Raw genomic sequence first — 8,087 nt, 5'->3', positions numbered from 1 at the left:
AAGTCAAACTTTGTCAACTTTGACCAAGTGTATAGAAAAAACTCTCTACGCCTACAATACCAAACATGTACATTCTAAAAATATAACTTATGATGTATTCAATAATGTGTATTTGGTATTCTAGATGTACCTATTTTTCTTCATAAATATGGTCAAAGTTTGTAATGTTTGACTTCTGAAAAAATATATAGGCACTACATTGTGGAACGGAGGGAGTATCAATCAATCAAAAGCTAGCAAGCAGCAAGGATAATGGTTAAAGGTTACAGTAAAAAGTTGCAGAAGAAGGGTGAGAAAGGCCCACCTCCAGCACGCAGACGCCGCCGTGACCGGCCGCTCGGTCTTTGTTCCGGTGAGGCCTAGCGCCAAACAGGTGGTGGGCCGCTGGGCGTGCACCACTTGTTTCGGATCCCCTACCATTGAAGACACATTTCTTGCTGATTTGAACTTGTATCCTGGACCCTGCACCTACCCGTGAGTAAAAAATCGAGAGAAAGATTGCAAGGACTGTATCAACAAGGTAATCTAGAGCTTAGGTAATACGAGTAGTTATTTTTTGGAGCGAAGCAGTCACTTTAGAGAGGAATATACTCCCTCTATTCATCTATATTGGGCCTAATGCGTTTTTTCGAGAATAACTTTGACCACATGTTTTTCAATCTTCTTCCTTCTATGCTTAGAGTAAGTGGAAATGACCTCCTTCGAAGCCAGCATTGAAGTTGGGTGACGACGACTATGCTTGCGTCGTAGGTGACAACCTATGCTTGCGTCTTGCGTGTTGGCCTGGCCCTTGGCCCGTTGGGTGTGTGTGAACATCATTGAAGTCGGAGCAGTACTGCAGACAGTCTGCGGGCCAGTGCGAGGTAAGGCCGGACCAATGCCTCGTCGTACACACGCAGGCGTGAGCTAGTGCCCAATGCTCTATCTAGTCTTACTTAAATGAACCCACCTGCCAGTTGGATCACTCCCTTTGCTCCATCCCACTCTCCTCCTCTCAAGGCTTGAAGACGCCCGCCATGCCAAGGTTTCTAGCACGCCATCTTCCTCCTCGCCCATGCGTCTCCAGGGTCCGACCAGAGAGCAGCTGACAGACATTCTTCTCCGCCTTTCTGCAGCTAGTGCGCTCATCTTCTCACGTGGAGGAAGTGAGTCCATGACCATCTCTTCCTTTATTTATGTCTTCAATTGTTTTTCTGGGAGGGGGGGAGGCTAGTGAGTCTACCTTCTCGTCCCATACCAAAAAATATAGTGCTTCTATATTCTATCAAATAAAGTGCGATTAGGCGCACATTGTAGAAAAGGAAAAGCTTTAATACTGAGCATTTTATTGTTACAAGATCTGTTTGTTGGACTGTTCATGCTTCGCATTGCTAATTTGCCAAGGAAAAAAATATGTTTAATGTTCCCTCGTTCCCACAAATCAAACTATTCCCTCCATTCATAATATAAGAACATTTCTGACAGTATAAAAAACGCTCTTTTATTACGGGACGGAGAGAGTAATTAGCTAACACCTAGCTTTGCTTGCTGCTTAACGGAAGAAGCTGCATGTTCTAATTAAAGGGATAAGTATATTTTTCGTCCCTCAACTCTTTCGGAAGTATAGAAATGGTCCCTCAACTGTAAAACCAGCAAAACTTAGTCCCTAAACTTTTAAAACCGAATAATTTTAGTCCCTCGTACCACTTTCGGTGGTTACTATCCCACGGTGGTTTTGTGTGGGACCCTCCTGTCAGTTTGTGAAGAAAAACATTAGAGGGATACACTAAAATACGCAGCAGTGGGATTTTTCGAACGATCGACGTCACGCTGGGAGCTCCCGTCCACAAGCCAGCTCAGCCCAGAGCTATTTGTGTTCAGCAGATAATTTTTTATACGTACTACGTAGCATGTATCACATATTCACGTTACCTTGTCTAAAAAAAAAACATATTCACGTAACCTGATGGGCTTGCGATATGCGTGCGCCGTCCGCGTGCCGCGATCTACCGTCAACTACAGCGTCTCGAACTCGTCGTGGACGAGCACCGCGACCTGGACGTCGTGCATGACTAAGCCCGCATGTCAGCGTTGCTCTTCTACTGGATGCTGCACAAGGGCTACTACTCCTTCCGGTCCTTTTTACTCTGCATGTTAGATTTGGGTCAAGTCAAACTTTGCAAAGTTTCACCAAATATATATTAAAAATATCAATATCTACCATACTAAATATATATCTCATGAAACTACATTTCGTAATGAATCTAACAAAATTGATTTGGCATCGTAAATGTTAATACTTTTTTCTATAAATTCAGTCAAAGTAAAGATGCTTTGACTTCAGACAAAACTTATATGCAGACTAAAAAGGATCGGAGGAAGTACATGACAGATGGCGCAAAGAATAAATGCTGTGGATATCCATGTCAACGTAGTAGCTCGGTGTTTCAGATTTGTTGGTTAGCTTGAGTGTGCAACTGACGCGACGTCTGGAGTTCGAATGCCTCTGTTCTTTTTATATCGCAGGTTCTTATTTATTTCCCATGCCTCAACTCTCTAAATATTTGGTCAAAATCTTGGGTGACTGGTCAAGTTTTGGACAAAAACCGTGTCCACGTCAGACAAAACCGTATGAAGCAATACGAGGGACTAAAGTTATCCGGTTTAAAAAGTTAAGGAACTAAAGTTATCCAGTTTCAAAATTTAAGGGACTAAGTTTTACTGGTTTTACAATTGAGAGACCATTTCAATACTTTTGAAAGAGTTTAGGAACGAAAAATATATTTTTCCCATTAAATAACAATGCCTTTGATTGATTTTTTTCTAATCCCGTCAAGAACTGATATACTACCTCTGTCCCATACATTGTCCACCGTCGTTCTCCTGGGTGGCTTCGTCTCCGTGCTGGAGAACAAAGACTTTTGGTGTCTCACAATTATCACCCTCGTCCAAACAGCCGGGTAAGTCTCCTCACTATGTAATTTAGTCCGGTCAGCTTTTTACTAGACTAATGAAATCGTGAGACATCTGACGCAATTTGGGTTATTCCACACATTTCAGACAGAGACTATGGTTAGACGGAAGTAGTTTTAAAATGTTGATAAAGTATTACATGGACTAGGAATAATTGTGATTCAGTGATTTTTTTTTATAAACTTGTGGTAGTGCTTCTTTGCCTTGGCGTTTTTGCCTTTCTGCTGAAAATATGTTGAACCACAAGTTCACAACAACATACTAGATATTAAGGGCCTTATAAAATGCCTCACAATATCCAAGAGCTTTTAGCCAGGAGTCTCTAAATGTGTATTTCTTTCTGCAGCGGTCACTTTTAACTTACAGCTATTTGTATTCTTCTTCTTCTTGGAGAGGGACACCTTCTCCAAGTCTAGGTGTTGATTGATGTTGATGGTTGATGCTTAGTGCTTTTGATCAACAACTTTTTTTCGTATTTTTAATAACATTGTATACCTTGACTCCCTCTTGACATGTGTTGCTGCAAAAGGCGGGTGTACTTGGTATCATTATAATATCAAAGTATTTACACGAGTTATCTTTTGTCGATCCACCGTGGGAGGCTGGAGAAAGGAAGGGAGTTTAGAATTACAAAGGAATACATTATAAGAACTTTGAGGTTGACTAAAACATTACTTTGAACTCAAATACAATTATTTTGAAATTGGAAATTTCTTCTATTTATACTGAAATTGTATCAAGTTCAGAATTTTAAGGTAATTGTTTAAAATTTCTTACGGACTTTAGAAAATTCTAGTAAGTTAGAGAATTCATATTAGTTATATATATATATATATATATATATATATATATATATATATATATATATATATATAGACACACACACACACACATATATATAAGGTCGCGCTATTCGTCACCCAGGGGGAGGAATAGCTATTCCTCACCCCAGCCCATCCGTTGCAACGCTGCATGCAAGACTTCAGTCGAACGAATCAGTTTGCCAACCACCTGCGCCATGGACGTAAGATTCCTTTCATTGAAAGTAAGTTTACGGAGACTCCCATCCCCAGCCAGCCCACACGCCTTGGACCACTTTTTTTTTTGCACGCCTTGAACTACTAAGATGAAACGTAAGACTTGTTCCATAACGATGTAATTTTACGGATGCCCCAAATCCCCAACCATTGTACACGTACCTTCCCATGGCCATTTTAAGAAAAAAAAGACTATGTAACTGAGCCAGCATAAATTAGCCTATAATCTACAAATATTCGTTTCTGATCCCGAGCCATATTATCTTCTTGTGATTGCTGCATTGTACCGTGTAATCTATCGTTAAACTTGGAATATTGGAGCCACTTCAAAACAGAAAAACCAGCTGGTGTAAATAAGAGGGTTTTCCTAACAATCAACACAAATAAACTAAAACGTCGGACGGAAAGATGTGTGCGACCAACGGTTGACAATGGTAAGAATTCTCCGTGCCAATGTAAAATAAACATTTGCCGACATAAGTATTCTTGGTGTAAATATCATTTTTTAAGCCTTCCGATGTCATTAGATTGCACTGAGAAAACATGACACCACATAACAACTGTAACCAAATGTCACAAAGCGCGGACTCATGCACATAGAATAAATATTGTAATTAATCTATGTGGAAAATTATACAATGCAGATAAAATGGTTTTCGACTGCTGTCATTCCGTGTGATATATGTGCATTTAGGTTGACACCTCCAGTCTTAGCGAAATCCAGCTTTTGTAACAAAAATGTTCTTTTGTAACAAAAATGTTCTTTGGGATTGACCATGTTCGTAGAAGTATTAGCTCCATTGTTGTGCCCATATCTGCATCCTCCTGCACTGTATATGCCTGCAAATGTGGCTGCATCCTTGTTAGTTCAACTCACAGATGCTCTAGCAGAAATTGCAAACATTGGAACAAGGATATGAATATGATTCATAGTAGCATTGTTATCGGACAACCAAGAAAAAGATTCTGAATCGCTATCCGAACCAAAATGGGTTCTTGGGAATTTTAATTTATACTAACGATGTGCAAGGAGCCAATGATATAGAAATGGAATGTGATCAATGTACAATCACATCAACTCTTGTTTTCATAAGATTGAGAGGTGGCGTACTAAAGAAATATCATGCAGGAAAGTTCAACCATTCGACAGCTGTTTCGTTATAGATAAAGATGGCACTCGCTAGCCAATGTATTTTCACCCCCACATTATCTCTGACATCTACTAATTTTTTGGTGGATGTTAACTATGAACATACTCAAATCACACATAAACAAAGAGGAGAGCCGATTAAGAAAAGCATCAGAAGCAAGGGATACACAAAAAACAGAGTTAAACAAGTAAACCAATGGATTAAAGGGGAGACACTGCACATACCAATGTAATTTACAGTCGTACACAACCTATATCACATGAGAAATTTATCACAAAGGTGTCATTGTTTGAAAAAAATTGTCAAAAAAAGTGCAATCCTTTGAAAGGAATCCCTTGAACAAATCTCTGAAGAGAACGAGTGAACATATCATGGAGAAGATGAAAACAAATACTCCCTCCGTTCCTTCATATAAGATGTATTGTTTTTTGAAAGGTCAAATGAGCACAAGTTTGACCGACTTTTTATGAAAATATATCAAAATTCACAATATGAAATTTATATCATTTGGTCCATCATGAAAAGTAGTTTCAAATTGTATCTACTAGGTATTGAAGATATACTTATTTTATTCTATAATCTTTGTCAAACACTTAAATGGCTGACTTGCACAGAAACCAATACACCTTACATTCTGGAATAGAAAGAGTATATGAGAAAACACTTACATCAGGAAGTTGATGCGTCAGTGAGCCAACTTTTTCTTTTATTTATACAAGACAAGTTGTGTAGGCAGTCTTTGATTAGTCAGCATCAGTAAAATAATATAGATAAGGCACCTTACAAGCATCTTTAGAATATCAACCTGTAATACACAAATGCTTATAAGTGGACCTGACCTCCCAAAAAACTGATAGAGTTTCTGAAGGAAATATAAAAGGTGAATGGAGGAAAATTCCATAGAAAATTAGGGTCGTGGTAACTCTATGAGACGACTGCACAGATAGTAAGCCCATAATACACAACAGCTGGAACGATTTACCTTGACGGCCGAAATCTGACGCAAAACCTGTATTTCTGAAACAAGCAACTGCAAATGCTAGGTTTGGAGCAATGAAAATTAACTTGACCATGAAATCTTATACGAGAAAAGTAGTAGAATCGAAACTAATGGGTTCAGGCTCGAGCTCACCTTAGGCCACAACAGGTCATAACGCGAACACAAACAACAATGGTTGAAGCATTGTTTGTAAATAACAGAAACTTGAATAAATAGTAAGAATCGAAGTGGACTGAACTATAGAAGTAATACAAGTTACCCTGTATGTTCAGTGGCCAGGAATTTGGTGCTGGGTATTCATTGTAAAAAAAATTGGCAATGCAATGTAAATGTATACTATATCACCTAAATCACTAAGCTCCCTGGGGTAGAAAGCCCCAGGAGCGATTTGGCTAAATCTGCTCTTTACCTCAAAAAAAAATTTGTACCGTGAAGCTTCCTTTGGAGAGGATCAAACCCATTTGAGAAATCATACTCTTCTCAATAATCGTGTACAAAAATTGATATGTAGGATAACTGCCTATGTAATCTATTTGCTGCTCATTTGAGGCAGTTAGGATGCTCCTAAGTGTCTATGTTAATTGTTGTTTGCAGGTTCAGGAGCATACTTTTCTAAGTCCATCAACTGTTGCTGCTATAAATTCACAACCAATGAGTTAAGGTGTGGATTAGAGAATGGGGAAATACTCTTACCGTATAAGGCATACTATAAAGCATTGCATATCAGCTTGGAAGCACTGCATCTTTGTGCCTCTCTTTGATATAAATCTTGGAAGCACTGCATCTTTCACAAGATGCCGCAGCGAAGCGCGTGGAACGCTTCTAGTAGAAAAATAAATGTGCAATAAGCTAGCAATACCAATGAGTCAATATATCAGTAATTGTAGCAAAACATCATTGTGGCACAAATAAATAGTTAAATACACGCGCCACAATTTAGACCAAGGCAGCAGCCGCAGCCGGTAAGTTATGCCCATGATACTATGTCTAAGTTCCTATATGGATAGGGAAAATAGAATCCTAGATTTGGACAGGACGGGAGGAGAATTACAGGGGCACAAATCCTGACAATGAAGCAAAGTTTGGAGACCTCACCGTGACATCGACGTACCCGGCGAGATGGAGCAGCACCGCCGTCGCCGGGGCAGGAAGAGTTCGTAGTCGTTGCATCCCCGCTGCGTTTCCAGGTATCCAAGAACCCGGAGAGCTCACGCCGTTGAGCCTGCACCGTCATGGAACCATCACCAACCACGGCGCCGCCCGAGACCTAGGCAGCCGCCGAACGTCACGCCGCCCATCTGCTCAGGGACGAACACGAGGTCGAGCCCACCAGCCGAAAACCGTTTGCAGCAGATTAGAAAAGGACGGGGAGGTGGGCTGGGTTCGATTCAACGCACGACTATGATACTATGATTTTTTTTCGAGAAAAGACAACGAGGTAATTTTACAGCGAGGGGCGGTGGGATTTTTTCCAATCGAACGACGGCCTGGTTGGACGTAACGTCAGGCTCATTCCATCGACCAGGGTGAAGAATAACTTATTCTTCATCCTGGGTGTTTAATAGAGTATATATATATATATATATATATATATATATTTGGTTATTTGGTTATTTCCCATCAACAACCAACTCAATTGACGATAAGCCATGGAACAAATGGTCTTGGCATGCGGTATTTACTTTTGTTGTTTGTCTGAAAGAACTGCCAGAGCGTTCAGTTATGAATTAACATTTTGTTAGCTTGAATGAGGAGATTATTTGGACTTTTGTTACTTATATTTAGCGGTTCGGTCCTCCTACTGATACCGTGTAATTGTGTTTTTGTATGGATGTACATGTCATGCTGAAATTGTAGTTTTGAATTGTCATTGCTGAAATGGTATCATGTGAACTGTCATGCTGAAATTACATGGGAAGTGTTGCCAGTTTTTTCAATAAATAAATA

General features: G+C 39.8%; 1 long non-coding RNA gene across 1 annotated transcript; it reads right to left on the bottom strand.

Annotated features, from left to right (window-relative positions):
* Positions 1-4,755: 4,755 nt before the first annotated feature.
* On the bottom strand, positions 4,756-7,075 carry LOC125506414. Its single transcript, XR_007282657.1, has 3 exons — positions 6,834-7,075; positions 5,809-5,945; positions 4,756-4,829 (listed from the first exon to the last, which is right to left on the bottom strand). It is a non-coding gene; the product is annotated as an uncharacterized LOC125506414 (long non-coding RNA).
* Between the last annotated feature and the right edge of the window lie 1,012 nt (positions 7,076-8,087).

Source organism: Triticum urartu, chromosome 5 (genome assembly GCF_003073215.2).
Source record: "Triticum urartu cultivar G1812 chromosome 5, Tu2.1, whole genome shotgun sequence".
In the NCBI taxonomy this organism is placed as follows: Eukaryota; Viridiplantae; Streptophyta; class Magnoliopsida; order Poales; family Poaceae; genus Triticum; species Triticum urartu.
This window is presented reverse-complemented; position numbering and strand designations above follow the sequence as displayed.